Consider the following 21,473-nt stretch of genomic DNA (forward strand, 5'->3'; position numbering starts at 1 on the left):
GGACAACAGAAACTCAGAAAAACAGTTTGGACAATGAAAGTAACTTTAATATTGGAGAGGATGTATGACTGAGAGTATTTTGAAGAGCAGAAATTGTGCCAAAATAAAAAACAATTTTGATGTGGGAAAAAACGTCTTTTAAAAGATGGTTCTGTCTACAAATCGCACCCCGTATAAAATATGTGGGGAAGTTGTTCTGAGTTGACCTTGCTCAATTCAATGATGTTGCTGCCTACAGCAGTATTTGAAAGTATTAGGAGAACGGTTACAGCACCGCTTCAGTCAGGATGTCTGGCTTGATCCTATGGAGTAAAACAGAGACAGTGAAAGGAAGACTGCCAGAACAAGAAAGTGCAGAAACTGAGCAAAATGATAAGGAGAGATTTGATGTAAAGGATATGGAAGTTTAGAGACACATGAAGAGACAGTTATGAAGAGAAAACACATGTTTAGAAACTAAGCAATCAAGTTTATTTACCTACATCAGTTTTCAAAGTGTTCAGAAGAAGAGTGAAATTGGACTCAAAACATTTGCTGTGTTTCTCTCGCCACAGATGATGCCAAAACTGCTGAGTTTCTCCAACACTTTCTCTTTTAATTTACAATGCATTAATCTGGTCAATAGTCAGTCACTTGCTGGAATAACTTGTTTTAGTTTACTGGTGTATATCCATGTTCGCTGATCTCAATCATGACAGCTTTATGGCTGCTGTTAACTACCTCACCATCACTGTGTTAAAATGAAGGAAAATAAAAAATTAAAGACTTGCAATATATCAATGCAAAGCTTTATTGAATTAATTTCAGGACTGTCAGATTGGCAAACATTTTTTTAAAGTGCTCGGAATGTTGCAATAAAAGAAACCAAGAGTTTCTTCCCCGGTCTCCATCCACTGAAGCCAAATGGAATTGCAAATTTGTGGATGTTCGAAATGAACAATATTAGGCTCTGCTGCAATGTCCCCAATGTGGTGTGTGAAAGTTGAGCTAAGATAAATAGATATCAGCTAGCTGAATGAGATACAAGAGTGTGATGGGAGCTCAACGAATTATACCTTAGTAAGGGTTGAAATTACTCAGATGAGAAGACAAAATTATTGACAGAGGATCTTATTTTACATTACTCATTTCTTAATTTTATCATTGTAACTAGATGAAATAAGATGTGGAGGAAGGCTAAAGAGCGCTAGTGGATCATTTACCAGCCCCAATTATCCGCGACCCTATCCAAATAATGCCAGATGCATTTGGTACATACAAGTACCCAATGGAAAGAGAATAACTTTGAAATTGGATGATTTTCAGTAAGTAACAATATTTCCACTCGCTCATTGTAACTTCAGAGGCAGCTAGTTCTGAATAGATGCTTAGGAGTCTGAATACTTTTATACTAATATTTTCCCACAGTTAATGTTTCTGTTTTGTCAATGAGAAAGGACAATCATGGCGATCTACAATGTAAAATTTCCAGAATGGAAAGGAACTGAACAATGTGATGATCAGACCATCTGTCCACCTATATTGTAGAATCAATGAACATTACAACATATCAGGGAGCCTTTCAGCCCCATTGTGGCTATAGGGGATCTTTGAAAGAACTGTCCAATTAGACTCATTCCCTTTCTCTTTTCTCAAATTCCTACAAGATATTCCTTTATGAAGATTTTGTAAATGTTCTCTTCACTCTCTAAAGCCACGCCTGCATTCCCAGTATTGGACACAATGAAGCCAATAAAAATCCACCCACTTACACACAGTAAAATTTGGGCCAAATGCTTCAGCTGGAACCTAAACAGCTGTTAACCTGCTGAAGTATTTGGCTCAAAGATTGGAGAATTAATCAGGATTTGAGTTATCCAGATAATGAAAGATGCTGATATCTGACCAGCCATAGGTCTTCCAGCTGGAGATGGTCAGTTAGGCAGACAGTGATGCTTACAGCCCATGACCCAATTTAAAAAATGAACAGTATTTAATCCCATTCAGTCAACCAATAAAACACAATATCCTGCCCCAGTTAAACATCTTTGTGATTCTGTTCAATTCTGAGGCACGTTTACTGAGGATGTCGTGGTCTGGTTGGTCCATAGATAATTTTCCACGCGTTCCTTGCTGCTGGAAAGTTGCAGATTTCTCTAATTAGTTGGACCTGAAGTTTAAGCTCGGCCCGATGGGTTTTGAGGCCGAAGGAGTGGACCAGAATCCATCCGAATGCTTCCCACCCGAGAGGTGATTTTACAGTGGGATGGGCAGGGCCTTAGAGGGGAAGACTAACCCTGCCTCTAGTAAGGCCCCTACGTGGCAACGTACAAGCCATTTAAGGGTGCTTTCCAACACAGCCTCAATTTGTAGTTTGGCAGGTGCCGGGTAGCTGATGGTGGGAAGTAGAAGAAATCACAGCCTCAAACTTGGGCAGGAATGGGGCTGCCTCCATCGAAAGCACCCTTATGACTTGGGCTGCCCTCCCTTCAAAGACCACACACCTCCAGAACTCCTTCCTGCTTCACCTATCCCATGATTAAGCACTCACCGCACTCCCCCCCTCGCCCCTCCCCTCCATCCTGCGGTGACCCCAGACATCCCCTACCCTCCCTCCCTGGGAGCCCTGCCACTTAACTCACACTGGCTCCCTGCACTTTGTCCCAGGCACGGTGCTGCAGTGTTTCTTCCGGCCACTGTTACACTGTACCTGCAAGTGCTGGAGAGCTGTCGACCAATCTGTTTGGCTGATAGCTCCTCAAGGCCTGACTTTCAAGTGCTGCCAATCAAGATTCATTTAAAAGTGAAATGATATCAGGCCTGTTGGAGTTGGCGGGATAAATTTCTTTCTTTTGAAAAAACATTTTATTGAAGGAATTTTCAATATTTACATAACCAAGAAATACAAAATCCAACCGCGGCAAAAGGAAAACAAATCTCCCCTCCCTACACGCCCCCAACAAATCCCCCCACCCCCCCCCCCACACCCCGCTGCCACCCGGCACCCACCCCCTTTTCCAGGTTTTCACCCCAGCCCCCCACCCAAACAGGAAATAAAACAAACCCTTGCCACTGATGATTCAATACTCCTTAAAGACGTCGATGAATAGCTTCCATTTTGACGTGACCGCATCCTCCGCTCCTCGAATGGCGAACCTGACCTTTTCAAAATGCAGGAACTCTACCAAATCGGTCACCCATACCCCTGCCTTCGGCAGCTCTGAGTCCCGCCAGGACAGCAAAATCTATCTCCGGGCTATCAGGGAGGCAAAGTCCAACAGGGAGCAGTCAGAAAGCGGAGCAGCAACACAGAGTGAGTATAAAAACTAACTTACCTTGGGGATCCACGGATAGTCTGCAGGGAGCAGCTGGAAGGCGGAACAGCAGCACACAGTTTACATTGTAGCTAAGAAGAAACCTGAAAAAGTGTCTTCACAATAAAGCTGTGATCAATTGGCTGGAAATCTGCACTAAATTTGAAAAAGAACAACTAGTAAAGCTGGCTGGGCAGGTGATGTGCTGGAGCTGTATGATGTAGGAGCTGGCAGATCCCATTATGAGCTGCATTGACCACATCTGCAGCGAGTGTTTGCTGCTCGAGGAACTTAGGCTCAGAATTTCTGAGCTGGAGTCTGAGCTTCAGACACTGTGGCACATCCAGGAGGGTGAGAGTTACCTGGACACTTTTTTTCAGGAGGCAGTCACATCCTATAGATTAAGTACCTCAAATGCAGTCAGAGGCAGCATGGTGTGACAAGTAGAGGGACCCTGAATTCAGGAACAGAGGAACCCCAGCTCTTGACCTTGTCCAACAGGCATGAGGTACTTGCTTCCTATGTGGATGAATTAAAGGGCTGCAGGGAGGAGGAGCTAGCCGACCACTGCACCATGGTACAGGAAGCCATTCAAGCAGAAGGAGCAAAAAGTAAAATGGTAGTTGTAGGGGATTCTATAATTAGGGGGATTGATAACATCCTTTGTAAGCAAGAGTGAGAGACTTGCATGGTATGTTGCCTGCCCAGTGCCAGGGCGAGGGATATCTCTGCCCGGCTTGAAAGGATATTGGAATGGGCGGGAGAGGATCCAGCTGTTGTGGACAAACAACATAGGCAAGACTAGGACAGAGGACCTGTTCGGGGATTATCAGATAAATAGGGTGGTCACAAGGACTTTAAACTAGCAAGTTGGAGGGGGAAGGGGTGGGGGGGGGAGGGGGGGGCCGGGGGGGAGAGGGTAAAACTACGGGAAGTATAATGGTTAATGGGAAGCAAAGCAGCAGGTTAGCATGTGGGGCGGTGGGTTGAACTACATGGAAACATATGAAAAAAGTTAAAGGGAAGAAGAATTCAGGAGATGTTATTAGTGGAGAGGTTAGGATTCAAAAAGAAGGTATGAAAACTAGAATGCTCGTGGCATTAGAAACAAGGTAAATGAGTTGGCATAAATCATCATGAATGAGTATGATTTAGTGGCCATTACAGAGACATGGTTGCTAGGTAGTCATGATTGTGAGTTAAATATCATGGGGTATCAGACTATTCGGAAGGACAGACAGGAAGGTAAGGGAGGTTGTGTCGCTCTGATATTTAAGGATGACATTAAGGCGGTAGTGAGAAATGATATAGGTTCTATGGAAAAAAAGGTTGAATTCATTTGGGTAGAAATTAGAAATAGTAGGGAGAAATGGTCACTGATAGGCATAATCTATAGGCCACTAAATAATAACATCATGGTGGAGCGAGCATTAAACAAAGAAATAACTGATGCATGTAAAAATGGTATAGCAATTATCATGGGGGCTTTTAATCTACATGTCGATTGGTCAAACCAGGTCGGTCAAGGCAGCCTTAAGGAGGGGTTCACAGAATGTATCTGCGATAGTTTCCTCGAACAGTATATAATGGAACCTACGAGGGAGCAAGCTATCCTAGATCTGGCCCTGTGTAATGAAACAAGAATAATTAATGATTTCATAGTTAGGGATCCTCTTGGAAGGAGCGATCACAGTATGGTCGAATTTAAAATGCAGATGGAGGGTGAGAAGTTGAGATGCAATACTTGTGCTTAAACAAAGGAGATTATAATGGGATGAGGAAGAAGTTGGCTAAGGTAGACTGGGAGCAAAGACTTTATGGCGGGACAATTGAGGAACAGTGGAGGACTCTTAAAATGATTTTTCACAGTGCTCAGCAAAAGTATATACCAGCGAAAAGGAAGGACTGTAGGAAATCAGCCATGGGTATCTAAGGAAATAAAAGAAGATATCAAATTGAAAGAAAATGCACACAAAGTAGCAAAGATTAGTGGGAAACTAGAGGATTATTTCCTCTTGTTTAAAGGTCAACAGGTGGGATGAGAAAAGCTATTAAGAAAAGTAAGATAGATTATGAGAGTAAACTATCTCAGAATATAAAAACAGATAGCAAAAGTTTCTACAAATATATAAAATGAAAAAGAGTAGCTCAAGTAAACATTGGTCCTTTAGAAGATGAAAAGGGGGATTAAATAATAGGAAATGAAAAAATGGCCGAGGCATTGAACAGGCATTGACCACTGTGTTGGTCTTCACAGTGGAAGACACAAATAACATGCCAATATTTGATTGCAAGAAAGCTATGGCAGGTGAGGACCTAGAAATGATCGTTATCACTAAGGAGGATGTGTTGGGCAAGCTAATGGGGCTAAAGGTAGAAAAGTCTCCTGGCCCTGATGGAATGCATCACAGCGTACTAAAAGAGATGGTGGGGGAAATAGGAAATGCGCTCGTGGTAATTTACCAAAATCCTCTGACTCTGGGGCGGTTCCAGCAGATTGGAAAACAGCAAATATGCTGTTTAAAAAAGGAGGTATATAAAAGGCGGGTAACTATAGGCCAGTTGGTTTAACTTCTGCAGTGAGGAAAATGCTTGAAGCTATCATCAAGGAAGAAATAGTGAGACATCTGGATAGAAATTGTCCCATTGGGCAGATGCAGCATGGGTTCATGAAAGGCGGGTCATGTTTAACTATTTACTGGAATCCTTTGAGGACATTATTTTAAAAAAAAATATTTATTAAAGTTTTCTAACACAATTTTTCTCCCTTACAAACAATAACCCCCCTCCCCCCGTAACAAAAAAAGACACGAAATCGCGCAGAGCAAGATATATACATGGCAAAATGATATATTTACACAGCTTTGTACACTGGCCCTCACCCGTACGTGCCAGTTATCTCTTGCTCATCCACCCTCCCAGGCAGTCCCCCCTTTCCCCTCCCCCTCTCCCAGGACGTCCCCTCCACCCGCCCCCCCCCCCAAGGTTGCTGCTGCTGCTGACCGATCTTCCTCTAACGCTCTAGGTAGTCTAGGAACGGTTGCCACCGCCTGTAGAACCCCTGCGCAGACCCTCTCAAGGCGAATTTATCCTCTCCAACTTTATGAACCCAGCCATATCATTTATCCAGGCCTCCAGGCTGGGGGGCTTCGCCTCCTTCCACATTAGCAAGATCCTTCGCCGGGCTACTAGGGACGCAAAGGCCAGAATGCCGGCCTCTTTCGCCTCCTGCACTCCCGGTTCGTCCACTACTCCAAATATTGCTAGCCCCCAGCTTGGCTTGACCCGGACTTTCACCACCTGAGATATTGCTCCCGCCACTCCTCTCCAGAACCCCTCCAGTGCCGGGCATGACCAAAACATATGGACATGGTTCGCTGGGCTCCCTGAGCACCTTCCACATCTGTCCTCTACCCCAAAGAACCTACTCAACCTCGCCCCCGTCAAGTGCGCTCTGTGGACCACCTTAAATTGTATCAGGCTGAGCCTGGCACACGAGGAGAAGGAATTAACCCTACCTAGGGCATCAGCCCACAGACCTTCCTCGATCCCCTCCCCCAGCTCCTCCCATTTACCCTTCAACTCTTCTACCAGCGCTTCCCCCTCTTCTTTCAACTCCTGGTGTATTTCCGACACCTTGCCCTCCCCGACCCATACACCCAAGATCACCCTATCTTGAACTTCATGTGCCGGGAGCAATGGGAATTCCCTCACCTGTCGCCTCACAAAAGCCCTTACCTGCATATATCTAAAGGCATTTCCCGGGGGTAACTCGAACTTCTCCTCCAGTGCCCCTAGGCTCGCAAACGTCCCGTGGATGAACAGGTCCCCCATTCTTCCAATCCCCGCCCGATGCCAGCTCTGGAACCCCCCGTCCATCTTCCCCGGGACAAACCGGTGGTTACCCCTGATCGGGGACCACACCGATGCTCCCATTGCACCCCGGTGCCGTCTCCACTGGCCCCAGATCCTTAGCGTTGCCGCCACCACCGGGCTCGTGGTATACTTTGTCGGCGAGAGCGGCAGCGGTGCAATCACCAACGCCCCCAGGCTCGTTCCTTTACAGGACGCCATCTCCATCCTCTTCCATGCTGCACCCTCTCCCTCCATAACCCACTTGCGGATCATCGCCACATTTGCTGCCCAGTAGTAGCTCCCCAGGTTTGGCAGCGCCAACCCTCCTCGGTCCCTACTGCGTTCCAGGAACCCTCCCCTTACTCTCGGGGTCTTATTCGCCCACACAAACCCCATAATACTCCTGCCTACTCTCTTAAAAAAGGCCTTAGTGATCACGATGGGAAGGCACTGAAACACAAACATAAACCTCGGAAGGACCACCATTTTGACCGACTGCACTCTACCCGCCAGCGAGATCGGTAACATGTCCCATCTTTTGAAATCCTCCTCCATTTGCTCCACCAACCTCATCAGATTCAGTTTATGTCGGGTCCCCCAACTCCTAGCTATCTGGATCCCCAGATACCGAAAGCTCCCCTCCGCCCTCCTGAGCAGTAGGTCCCCTATCCCTCTTTCTTGGTCCCCCGCCTGTAATACAAAGAGCTCACTCTTCCCTACATTGAGCTTATAGCCCGAAAACTCCCCAAACGCCCTTAGAGTCTGCATGACCTCCACCATCCCCTCCATTGGACCCGCCACGTTCAGCAACAGGTCATCCGCATATAGCGACACTCGATGCTCTTCTCCCCCTCGGACCACCCCCCTCCATTTATTAGACTCCCTCAATGACATGGCCAATGGTTCGAATGCCAATGCGAACAACAGGGGGTACAGGGGGCACCCCTGCCTCGTCCCCCGGTACAGCCGAAAGTACTCCGACCTCCGCCGGTTCGTCACGACACTCGCCATCGGGGCTCTGTAAAGGAGCTTAACCCAATTGATAAACCCTACTCCGAACCCAAACCTACGCAGCACCTCCCAGAGGTACTCCCACTCTACTCGGTCAAAGGCCTTCTCCGCGTCCATAGCTGCCACTATCTCTGCCTCTCCCTCCTCCGATGGCATCATTATCACGTTTAAGAGCCGCCGCACATTGGTGTTTAGTTGCCTGCCCTTTACAAATCCCGTCTGGTCCTTGTGGATTACCCCCGGGACACAGTCCTCGATCCTTGTGGCCAGCACTTTTGCCAGCAACTTTGCATCCACATTGAGGAGCGAGATCGGCCTGTACGATCCACATTGCAGTGGGTCCTTGTCCCGCTTTAGGATCAAAGAAATTGTCGCTTCCGACATTGTCGGGGGCAGGGTCCCCTCCTCTCTTGCCTCATTAAAGGTCCTCACCAGTAGCGGGGCCAACAGGTCTGCGTACTTCCTGTAGAACTCCACCGGGAATCCGTCCGGTCCCGGGGCCTTCCCCGCCTGCATGCTCCCCAAACCCTTGCTCAGCTCCTCCAACCCAATTGGTGCCCCCAAACCAGCCACCTCTTGCTCCTCCATCCTCGGGAATCTCAGCTGATCTAGGAATCGTCTCATCCCCTCTTCCCCCGCTGGGGGCTGGGATCTGTACAGCTCTTCATAAAAGGCCTTGAATACCTCGTTTATTTACATTGCACTCCGAACCGTGGCTCCCCTTCCATCTTTGACTCCCCCTATTTCCCTCGCTGCCATCCTCTTACAGAGCTGGTGTGCCAGCATCCGACTAGCCTTTTCCCCATACTCGTAGGTCGCCCCCTGCGCTTTCCTCCACTGTGCCTCCGCCTTCCCTGTGGTCAACAGGTCAAACTCCGTCTGGAGCCGTCGTCTTTCCCCAAGTAATCTTTCCTCCGGGGCCTCTGCATACCTCCTGTCCACTCTCAAAATCTCCCCCACTAACCTCTCCCTTTCCATACCCTCTGTCTTCTCTCTATGAGCCCTAATGGAAATTAGCTCTCCCCTGATCACCGCCTTCAACGCCTCCCATACCACCCCCACCCGCACCTCCCCGTTGTCATTGGCCCCCAAGTACCTTTCGATACACCCCCTCACCTTCCCACACACCACCTCGTCCGCCAGCAGTCCCACATCCAGCCGCCACAACGGGCGTTGGTCCCTCTCCTCTCCCAGCTCCAGTTCCACCCAATGTGGGGCATGGTCCGAAACGGCTATAGCCGAATACTCCGTCCCCTCCACCCTCGGGATGAGCGCCCTACCCAGAACAAGGAAATCTATCCGGGAGTAGGCTTTGTGTACATGGGAGAAGAAAGAAAATTCCCTGGCCTGCGGCCTTGCAAACCGCCATGGGTCCACTCCCCCCCATCGGATCCATAAACCCCCTAAGTACCTTGGCCGCCGCCGGCCTCTTTCCAGTCCTTGATTTGGAGCGGTCCAGTGCTGGATCCAACACTGTATTGAAGTCCCCTCCCATTATCAGGCCTCCAATCTCCAGGTCCGGAATGCGCTTCATGAATCCTGCATCATCCCAGTTCGGGGCGTATACGTTCACCAACACCACCCACATCCCTTGCAGCCTACCACTCACCATTACATATCGCCCTCCATTGTCCGCTACAATAGTCTTGGCCTCAAATGATACCCGCTTTCCCACCAATATTGCCACGCCTCTATTCTTCGCGTCCAGTCCCGAGTGGAATACCTGTCCTACCCATCCCTTTCCTAACCTGACCTGGTCCGCCACCTTCAGATGTGTCTCTTGGAGCATGGCCACGTCCGCCTTCAGTCCATTTAAGTGCGCGAACACTCGAGCCCTCTTCATCGGCCCATTCAGGCCCCTCACATTCCACGTTATCAGCCGGATTGGAGGGGCTCTCACCCCCCCACCCCCCCCCCCCACGCCCCGCCGACTAGCCATCTCCTTTTCTGGGCCAGTCCCGTGTCCACGCCTCCCTCACCCTCCAGTCCCCCAGAGGGGGGACCCCCGTCCCGACCACCTCTTCTGTGTCCCATTCCCTTTCAGCCAGTGCAGCAGCAACCCTTCCCCCCCCCCCTTCCCCCCTCCCCTCCCCCCCCGCTAGACCCCTGTCTAGCTTTTTTGCTCCCCCCATGTCACTCCCATAAGTCAGCTGACGCCTGCTGACCCCGGCTTCCCCCGCCGTCCCATTGACCTCCCCGCGTGGGAGTCTCCCAATCCATATGCATTCCTTCGTTCCCCTTCCCGCCTTTCTTCCCGCGCCCGGGAAAACCCTCCGCTCTTTCCAAAGCCCACTCCGCCCCCTCTGGCGCAGCTCCTGTCTCTCTCCCCCAGTCCATGTAACATTTCCTGCGCGTGATTGACCCCCTATATACAACAACCATCACACATCAAACCCAAAAACATCCCCCCCACCCTCCCAAACCCTCAGTTAGAGTCCAACTTTTCGGCTTGTACAAAGGTCCCCGCCTCTTCAGGCGTTTTGAAGTAATAGTGTTGGCCCTTGTATGTGACCCACAGTCGCGCTGGCTGCAGCATTCCGAATTTCACTTCTTTCCGGTACAACGCCGCTTTGGCCCGGTTGAAACCCGCTCTCCGCTTTGCAACCTCCGTGCTCCAGTCTGATATATATTTGGATCTCTGCATTGTCCCACTTACTGCTCCGCTCCTTATTGGCCCATCTCAGTACCCACTCTCTGTCCGTGAACCGGTGGAACCTCACCACCATCGCCCTTGGCGGCTCATTTGCCTGGGGCTTCTTCGCCAGCACCCGATGTGCCCCGTCCAACTCCAGCGGCCTCGAAGGGGCCTTCGTGCCCATCATCGCCTCGAGCATCGTGCTCGCGTATGCCCCGGCATCAGCCCCCTCCACTCCCTCAGGGAGACCCAGGATTCGCTGATTCTTTCTCCTCGACCTGTTCTCCAGGTCTTCGAGTCTTCCCGCCCACCTCTTGTGTAGCGCCTCGTTCTGCTCCACTCTCACTGCCAGGCCCACGAGCTCGTCCTCGTTCTGACTGACTCTTTTCTGTACCTCCTGGATCTTAGCTTCGTGGGCCTTCTGCGTGATCCCGAGTCCTTCAATTGCCGAAAGCATAGGCGCCAACATCTCTTTGCACATCTCCTCGCGCTGCTCCTCGAAGCAGCGCTTGATGAACTCCTGCAGCTCCCCTTTGTCCCTGGCCGCCGCCATTTTGTTTTCTTTCTCTTGCTTCTCCCGTTGCTCCAGTGCCGCTCCTTTGGCCGTTACACTTCTGGTCCGTTTCATATAAGTTGGCAGTGTTTGCTTCACCAGTCTGCCCCAAAAAGTCTATGGAAACTCCTGAAAAAGGTCTGAGAGTCGGCTCCAGACGGGAGCTGCCGAATGCGCGACCTACTCCTCCATGGCCGCCACCAGAAGCCTCGTCCCTGCTTCTTCAATGGCCCTGGTAGATCTTTTCACAGTTGTTCCCTCTGCTGCTAGAATTCACTTTTGATGGAGTCAAGCCAGATTGCAGCTTTAAGCTTGCCCTTCCCCCGCCTGCATGCTGGAAGAGGCCCTCGTCTACTGCTGCAGCTCAAGCCAAATCTTTCACTGTTTCTGTCGGGTCTGGTAGCCAAAAGACACAACACTCCTGGGGGACACTGTCAGGGGAATGCTGCAGCCTTCTTCCCACACCGGGAAATGTCAACCAAATGCCGTGGGGGCCCTGTAAAAGAGCCCAAAAGTCCGTTCCAAGCGGGAGCTGCCGAATATGCGATCTAGCTCTGCATAGCCGCACCCGGAAGTCCCCCTTTGAGGACATTATGAGCACAGTGGACAACGGGGAACTAGTGGATGTAGTGTATCTGGATTTCCAGAAGGCATTCAATACAAAAGGCTGCTGCATAAGATATAGTGCATGGCGTTAAAGATAATGTACTAGCATGGATAGAGGATCGGTTAACTAACAGAAAACAAAGAATGGGGACAAATGAGTGTTTTTCTGGTTGGTGATCAGTGGCCTGTGGTGTGCCTCAGGGATCAGTTGTTGGGACCGCAACTGTTTATAATTTACATAAATGATTTGGTGTTGGGGACCAAGTGTAATGTGCACTACCTTAAATTGGATAAGGCGGAGTGTTGCATACGATAAGAATGCATTCACCCTCCATAGAGTTTCACTCCATAATCTGGCCCCTTACGCCCCACCAAACTCCTCCTCCCAATTATGCATAACCAGTACTTTAAAACTTACTGAATTGTGGTCACTGTTACCGAAATGCTCCCCTACTGAAACATCTACCACCTGGCCGGGCTCATTCCCCAATACCAGGTCCAGTACCGCCCCTTCCCTAGTTGGACTGTTTACATATTGTTTTAAGAAGCCCTCCTGGATGCTCCTTACAAACTCTGCCCCGTCTAAGCCCCTGGCACTAAGTGAGTCCCAGTCAATATTGGGGAAGTTGAAGTCTCCCATGTTGTGGAGGAGAATGCTGAGCCCCAGGCTAATCGAATAGATGGCATTGAGGTACGTAGGGAAGAGGTGTTGGCTATTCTGGACAGGATGAAAATAGATAAGTCCCCGGGACCTGATGGGATTTATCCTAGGATTCTATGGGAGGCCAGGGAAGAGATTGCTGGACCTTTGGCTTTGATTTTTATGTCATCATTGGCTACAGGAATAGTGCCAGAGGACTGGAGGACAGCAAATGTGGTCCCTTTGTTCAAAAAGGGGAGCAGAGACAACCCCGACATAAATAGACCGGTGAGCCTCACGTCTGTAGTGGGTAAAGTCTTGGAGGGGATTATAAGGGACAAGATTTATAATCATCTAGATAGGAATGATATGATCAGGGATAGTCAGCATGGCTTTGTGAAGGGTAGGTCATGCCTCACAAACCTTATTGAGTTCTTTGAGAAGGTGACTGAACAGGTAGACGAGGGTAGAGCAGTTGATGTGGTGTATATGGATTTCAGCAAAGCGTTTGATAAGGTTCCCCATGGTAGGCTATTGCAAAAAATACGGAGGCTGGGGATTGAGGGTGATTTAGAGATGTGGATCAGAAATTGGCTAGCTGAAAGAAGACAGAGGGTGGTGGTTGATGGGAAATGTTCAGAATGGAGTACAGTCACAAGTGGAGTACCACAAGGATCTGTTCTGGGGCCGTTGCTGTTTGTCATTTTTATCAATGACCTAGAGGAAGGCACAGAAGGGTGGGTGAGTAAATTTGCAGATGATACTAAAGTCGGTGGTGTTGTCGATAGTGTGGAAGGATGTAGCAGGTTACAGAGGGATATAGATAAGCTGCAGAGCTGGGCTGAGAGGTGGCAAATGGAGTTTAATGTAGAGAAGTGTGAGGTGATTCACTTTGGAAGGAATAACAGGAATGCGGAATATTTGGCTAATGGTAAAGTTCTTGAAAGTGTGGCTGAGCAGAGGGATCTAGGTGTCCATGTACATAGATCCCTGAAAGTTGCCACCCAGGTTGATAGGGTTGTGAAGAAGGCCTATGGAGTGTTGGCCTTTATTGGTAGAGGGATTGAGTTCCGGAGTCGGGAGGTCATGTTGCAGCTGTACAGAACTCTGGTCCGGCCGCATTTGGAGTATTGCGTACAGTTCTGGTCACCGCATTATAGGAAGGACGTGGAGGCTTTGGAGCGGGTGCAGAGGAGATTTACCAGGATGTTGCCTGGTATGGAGGGAAAATCTTATGAGGAAAGGCTGACGGACTTGAGGTTGTTTTCGTTGGAGAGAAGAAGGTTAAGAGGAGACTTAATAGAGGCATACAAAATGATCAGGGGGTTGGATAGGGTGGACAGTGAGAGCCTTCTCCCGCGGATGGATATGGCTGGCACGAGGGGACATAACTTTAAACTGAGGGGTAATAGATATAGGACAGAGGTCAGAGGTAGGTTCTTTACGCAAAGAGTAGTGAGGCCGTGGAATGCCCTACCTGCTACAGTAGTGAACTCGCCAACATTGAGGGCATTTAAAAGTTTATTGGATAAACATATGGATGATAATGGCATAGTGTAGGTTAGATGGCTTTTGTTTCGGTGCAACATCGTGGGCCGAAGGGCCTGTACTGCGCTGTATTGTTCTATGTTCTATGTTCTCTGTCGGAGCATTTTCTCTCTTTATCAATTCTCCATACATGTCCGCAACCCTACCCACCCCAATTTCATCCTTGCACAGAGCTTATCCTGCAGCACCGGGGGGCGACAGAATTGGAAACAATGGCACCTCCTTCCTCATGAAGTCCCGAACCTGCAGATAGCTGACCCATTCCCCTTCAGCAACTGGTACACTCTCTCCAGCTCCTCCAAGTCCACAAACGTCCCTCCAACAAACAAATCCCAAAAATGTTCTATTCTCACCCCAGAACCTCACATCCAATCTGCTGGCGCAAACCTATGATAAATGAAGATATCAAATTGATAGAAAATGCACACAAAGTAGCAAAGATTAGTGGGAAACTAGAGGATTATTTCCTCTTGTTTAAAGGTCAACAGGTGGGACAAGAAAAGCTATTAAGAAAAGTAAGATCGATTATGAGAGTAAACTATCTCAGAATATAAAAACAGGTAGCAAAGGTTTCTACAAATATATAAAATGAAAAAGAGTAGCTCAAGTAAACATTGGTCCTTTAGAAGATGAAAAGGGGGATTAAATAATAGGAAATGAAAAAATGGCCGAGGCATTGAACAGGTATTTTGTGTTGGTCTTCACAGTGGAAGACACAAATAACATGCCAATAATTGATTGCAAGAAAGCTATGGCAGGTGAGGACCTAGAAATGATCATTATCACTAAGGAGGATGTGTTGGGCTAATGGGGTTAAAGGTAGACAAGTCTCCTGGCCCTGATGGAATGCATCACAGCGTACTAAAAGAGATGGCAGGGGAAATAGGAAATGTGCTTGTGGTAATTTACCAAAATTCGCTGGACTCTGGGGCGGTTCCAGCAGATTAGAAAACAGCAAATATGATGCCGCTGTTTAAAAAAGGAAATAAGCTCCCACAGAGACATGCATTCTAATCCAAAGTGCTGCCAACACTGGTTCCAAACCGTCAGTGCTAATATCACCACTGGACACGTGGTGTACCTGACCGGCGAGAACGGAAGGAGCGCCAACAACAGTGCCATCAAGCAGGCCCCCTTACACGTGGCCACCTTCCTCTGCCCCCAAACTGACACTTCCACCGCCCCCAAACTGACACTTCCACCGCCTATTTCCTAGCCATTGCAATATTTGCTGCCCAGTAGTAGTTCTACAAGCTCAGCAATGCTAACCTATCGACCCCTCTCGAAGAACACCTTCCTAAACCATGGAGCCCCCCACCCCACATATACACACACACAAACCTTAAAATCATCCCGTTAACCTTCCTAAAAAAAGACTTGAGCACAAAAATCGGGAGGTTCTGGAACACAAACAACAACTTTGGCAACATCATCAACTTTACCATCTGGACCTGACACGCAATGGCAATGGCAACACATTGCACCTCTTAAAGTCCACCTTCGTTCCCTCCACCAGTCGTGCCAAGTTCAATGTATGCAGCTGGGCCCAACTACGAGCCACCTGTATCCCAAGATAGCGAATCTTGCCCCAGTAACTGAAGCTGCAGTTGTCCCAACCTCCTCTCCTGTCCCCGTGCATTAAACGGGAATACCTCTCTTTTCCCCATATTCAGCTTGTACCCTGTGATCCTGTCAAAGCTCCGAAATATACAACAGGAGATCATCTGTGTGCAAAAAATGACCCCCCCCCCCCCAAATACCCTCTATCCCCTCAAAACCCTCAGCACCATTGCCAGAGGCTCAATTGTCAGGGCAAAGAGCAGCAGAGAGAGCGGGTACTCCTGCCTTGTCCCCTGATGTAATCCAAAATAATCCAAGTTGACCTTGTTCGAACGAACACATACCTACCCTTGTCCAAATCGAACCGCCCCGACACCTCGAACAAATACACACATTCAATCCGGTCAAAAGCCTTCTAAAAGTTCCATTACTACTTCCACTTCCACTTTTCAGCCGTCCGAGGGCAACATTATAACATTAAGCAATCTCCGTATATTCACTGTCAACTGCTGCCCCTTCACAAATCCCATCTGGTCCTCACCTATAACACCTATAACCTATACCACCTAGATAACACCTATAACCCCTGGCACACAATCCTCTATTCACCTTCACCAACATCTTTGCATCTACATTCAACAGCGAGATCGGGTAGTACGATCCACACTGCCCTGGTCCTTGTCCTTCTTTAAGATGAGCGCTATCGAAGCCTGAGACAGCGTGGGGGTAGGCCCCCCCCCATCATTGACTCATTGTATATCTCAACTAGCAAGGGCCCCAGCTCCAACCCGAACCTCTTACAGAACCTGACTGGGAACCCATCCCGACCTGCCTTCCCCACCTACATCGATCCCAGGCAATCCATCACCTCCCTCAGCTCAATCGGGGCCCCCAATCCTGCACCTTCATCTCCTCAACCCTCGGGAATTCCAACCCAGCCAAAAACCACCAAAACCCTTCATCCCCCACTGGAGGCTCCGAATTATAAAATCTCCTGTAAAAAAGCCTCAAAAACACCGTTCACCCCTCCGGCTCCGATACCATCGTGCCCCTATTGTCGCTCAACCTCCCAATTTCCCTCGCCGCCACCTGTCACTTCAACTAGTGTGTAAGTATCCTGCTAGCTTTCTACCAATGCTCATATACTGCCCATCTGGCTCTGTGCAATTGCCCCACCACCTTTCCCGTGCACCAGTCCAAATTTCATTTGGAGCCTCTGCCTCTCCTTTAGCAACGCCTCCTCAAGCACCACCGAATAACTCCGATCCCCCCACACAATGTCCTCCACCAACCTCAACCTCTCAGCCTGCTGCACCCTCTCCATGTGCAACTGAATCAATATAAATTTCCCCTTGAGGTATTCTCTATTCTGCTTTACCTGGATGGCTCGGATACATAGTGTTGAATAAAGAACACAAAGCTTTGTTAACAAACAAATCTATAAATTTCTTACACGACTAACTAAGATTCGTTCACATTCCTAAAGTAGGAGGTTATTGTATAAAACTATGCTATCTCTAATTTACAGAACTCTCACGTATACAACTGCTCTCTATGCCTGACATTTTTCCACCTCTCCTAGTTCTTGGCTGGGATGCTCCGATCCCGCGGCGGGTCGGAGAATCACCGTGGGTGCCGTGAATCACGCCTCGCCACTCCGACGCCGGGACGCCGATTTTCCGGTCCGCGAGGTCGCTGCCGTGCCGGTCGGAGGCCATTCAAAGCGCACCCCCCCGGCGATTCTCCGCACCTCGACGGGCCCGAGTGCCGGCCGAGTTCGGCCGAGTCCCGCCAGCGTGGGTTACATATGGTCCTACCCAGCAGGAATTCGGAGTTCTGGCTGCGGGGGCCATCCTGGTGGGGGGGCGGGTGATCCGACACGGGGGGTCCTCCACGGTGGCCAGGCCCGCGATCAAGGCCTAAAAATCGGCGCCGGGCTAATTCCATGGGGGGCCTATGTTCCTCTGCGCCAGGCCCCTGTAGGGCTCCGCCATATTGCCCGGGGGCCGACCCAGAGATGGCAACCCATGCGCATGCGCGGACCCATCACGGCTGTGGCGCTCATGCGTGGACCCGTGCCAGCCGTGGCGCGCCAGCTTTCGAGAGCTGGAGCAGCAGACACCACTCTGGCGCCGTACTAGCACCCTAGGAAGGGGTGAATGCCTGGGCCTGGAGTCCCGTTGACGCCGGAGTCGCTCGCATCGCTTTTGAAGCTGGCGACAGAACTTGGCCGCAGGATCTGAGAATCCTGCCCCTTAACTCCTAATCCCAGAATCCCCGAAGTCTCATGATATATATGACTGTTCTGTGGTTCGCTCTAGTGGTAAGAAGCATTATCCTTAACTTGTTAATTCTTTACATCTCAGTCAATATACATATCATTACATGCCTTACCACCACTATCAACACCTTGTACACCTCCCGTGTCGTATTCTGCTCCACATAATTCTGGATGGACAACCTCATCCTCTGGCGGGATGAATGCCCTGCCGCATCTCCAAATGCTGGGGGTCGAACCCGAACCATCTGAAAAAGTCAGGCCCTGATATTCAAAGGCCTCAAGGGAGGTGCAAATTCCTTTCCATCTGATTTCAAGCAGAAAGTCAAGTCCAGCTATGGGTCAAATTTCCTACACCTATTCCTAAATTCCAATCGGCTAATGCAGCTTGTGTTGAGAAATGGAAATTCATATTTTGGCATCTTTCACGATTGCAATAAATGGCAGGGAGAAATATTACAGGAATATTCAGTCGGACGATTAAATACGAGGTCATATCAATGTTTTTTCAAAAATATTTTTATTCTCCGTCTTCACATTTTTCCCCAAATTTACACCCAACAATAAAACAATAATCAGTAACAAATGCATGTCAATCCCCATATCAATAAGAAGGATCCCATCCTCCCACCAAACCCCCAAACATTAGCCCGCATGTTAACATAAACAAATGACAAAAAGGAATCAGGAATCACCCATAGTCACTATTAACACATACAGTCCCCCTCCCCCCAACCCTCCCAGCTCCCCCCCACCCTAATGTTCAATGTAATCCAATTCTCGAAAGCGCATAACGAATAACGCCCATGAATTGTAGAACCCCTCCATCCTTCCCCTCAGTTCAAATTTGACCTTCTCAAGAGTCAAGAATTCCAGCTGGTCCCCCTCCACACCAGGGCACAGGGTGGAGTGGTTGATCTCCACCCTAACACATCCGCCTTCGGGCAATCAACGAGGTGAAGGCTACAGCATCTGCCTCCGTAACCGTTTCCAACCCGGCTGGTCTGACACCCCAAAACTGGACTCCCGAGGGCCCGGGTCCAGCTTCAGGTGCACCACTTTAGACATTACCCTAAAAACCTCCTACAGTAATCCTCCAGCTTTGTACAGGACCAAAACATACGAACGTGGTTTGCGGGGCCCCCCCGCCACGTTCAGACACATCTTCTACCCCCTCAAAGAGCCGGCTCATTCTCGCCCTTGTAAGGTGTGCTCTATATACCACCTTCAGCTGTATCAGCCCCAACCTTGCACACGATGTGGAGGCGTTCACCCTCCGGAGCACCTCACACCAGAACCACTTCTCCATACGCTCTCCCAACTCTTCCTCCTACTTTGCCTTGATCCCTCCCAGCGGCGCCTTCTCCTCTTACATAATTGCCCCATAAACCGCCGATACTACCTTCCTTCACCAGTCCCCCTGTCGTCAACACCTCCTCCAGCAATGCGGAAGCCAGCTCTATTGGGAAGCTCTGTATCTCCTTTCTGGCAAAGTCTCGAACAAGCATGTATCTAAATATTTCCCCCTGCTCCAGCCCATACTTTGCTTCCAGCTCCTTCAATCCTGCAAACTGACCCCCAAGAAATAAATATTTTAGTGTCCTAATTCTTTTCTCCACCCATCTCCGAAGATTTCCATCCCACTTCCCTGGCTCAAATCTGTGGTTCACCCGAATCGGCATTTCCCTTGACCCTGCTCCCAACCCAAAGAGCTGGCGAAACTGCCTCCAAATTCTCAAGGAAGCTATTACTACCGGATTCCCTGAGCATTGAGGTCATATCAATGTTAAGGTAAATTAACATTGTTAAGAAAGATTGAGTGAGTGAATGGATGTTCATTGTTTCATCCATCCTCATCTTTTGAACACATATCCTGCTCTCTTAATGTTGTTTGTAGATGTATGTGTATATATTGGCCAGTAAATTGTTAATTGTAAAAGGTGATTACGACAAATATATTGTCAATTTATTATCATTCTCTCCCCAGGCTGGAAGAATCAGTGTGGTGCTCAAACGATTATGTTGAAATATATGATGGACCTTCACCAAATTCTCCTCAGATTGCAACAGTATGTACTGGATCAAACCACACATTTACATCATCGGCCCACTTCATGACCGTTTATTTTAGATCTAATAACCTGAAAACGAGTGCTGGCTTTACTGCAAGTTATTACTCTCAGCTGTTGTTCCAAAGTAAGTGTGTAAAATTTCCCGCCTTATTCAATATATTTAAATTAGCGTGGTTAGTTTTGAGGAGCCACTCGGCATCAAGTAAGACATCCGATCAATTGTATTTCACCTTAATTGAATCCAATTAATTAATTAAATTTCATCAAAGAACATTAGAGGAAAAAGTAAATACGTTGTGGACATCTTTGCCAAATCGTCCTGTTTGAAATACCTGGGAATTTCTTCCTTCACATGACATATTCTCCTGTACATGGGTCCATCCTCGATCTGAGGCCTCAGGTAGGTGTAGCCCTGGCTGCAGCAGCACATCCACGATGCTGCTGCTGCCCCCTGCCCCCTTCATCCTGGTGGACGGCCTGTTGAATGCCTGAATGTTGCAAGGTGAGGTGGGCCTTCTTGGAAAGAGGCGATGCAGGTGGCTCGCTGACTGTGCAGCTGCCGATTGAGACCCCTGATGCATAAACAAGATTCCACTCACTGTGTTATGTGGAAACTGCCTGAAACTTCTCATGTCCCAAACAACAACCCGTGAAGAAATTGATGTCAGCTAGAGGAGCCTGAACCCCGGGCTTCAGAGCTTGAGCAGAAGTTGCAATCACCACAGTGTATATATGAAGCTGAGAGTTACATGAATAGCAAGGGCTGGAATTAGCATAGAACAGGGTTTGAAAGTGGAGGCAACAGCAATTTAACAGTCTGCGGCATCCAGGGTCACATCTTGTCAGCCAGGGCTGTGGTTCATGTTAAAGAGGTTGACGCACCCCCAGATGGTGTTAGCCAAACAGAGTGCCACAGTAACTCAGAGCCACAGTAATACCACCAACAATGATAGCGATTGCTGAAACTGCACCAGGAAAAAGAGGATGCAGTGCATGGGCAGTGCCCCCATGACCAGGCGAGTGGGGTCGGTGGTATTCGGGGTCGGTTAAAAGCAGGGGGAAATTCGTGAGGGCCGGTGATGCCGTTGTCACAGGATGAACACTGTCATTAGTGAGTCCCTCCATGGGCCTTTAAGAATGCACAAATAGGAGACCCCACCCTGCTGAACCTGTGGGGATTCTGCCAGGATTTACCTGTTCTCCCCACACAGAAATGAGACCCCAATAAAATTCCAGAAAGGCAGGAAAAGGCATTTAAATGATCACACAATTCTGATGGAAGGTCACAATCTGAAGCACTTTCACTGTTTCTCTCTCCACAGTTGCCACAGTGGGGCCTGGTGAGTATTTACAGAATTTTCAGTTTTTAATGTTGTTTCGACCTAAGGTTTGAAATTTTTAGGAGGTAACAAGGGAATGAGT

At 48.8% G+C, this 21,473-nt stretch overlaps 1 long non-coding RNA gene across 1 annotated transcript; it reads left to right on the forward strand.

Moving 5' to 3' along the window:
• Window positions 1–1,158: 1,158 nt before the first annotated feature.
• LOC140392442 (uncharacterized) lies at window positions 1,159–21,394 on the forward strand. Its single transcript, XR_011935357.1, has 3 exons — window positions 1,159–1,304; window positions 19,967–20,175; window positions 21,374–21,394. It is a non-coding gene; the product is annotated as an uncharacterized lncRNA (long non-coding RNA).
• Window positions 21,395–21,473: the final 79 nt, after the last annotated feature.

This window comes from Scyliorhinus torazame, chromosome 16 (genome assembly GCF_047496885.1).
Source record: "Scyliorhinus torazame isolate Kashiwa2021f chromosome 16, sScyTor2.1, whole genome shotgun sequence".
Taxonomy (NCBI): Eukaryota; Metazoa; Chordata; class Chondrichthyes; order Carcharhiniformes; family Scyliorhinidae; genus Scyliorhinus; species Scyliorhinus torazame.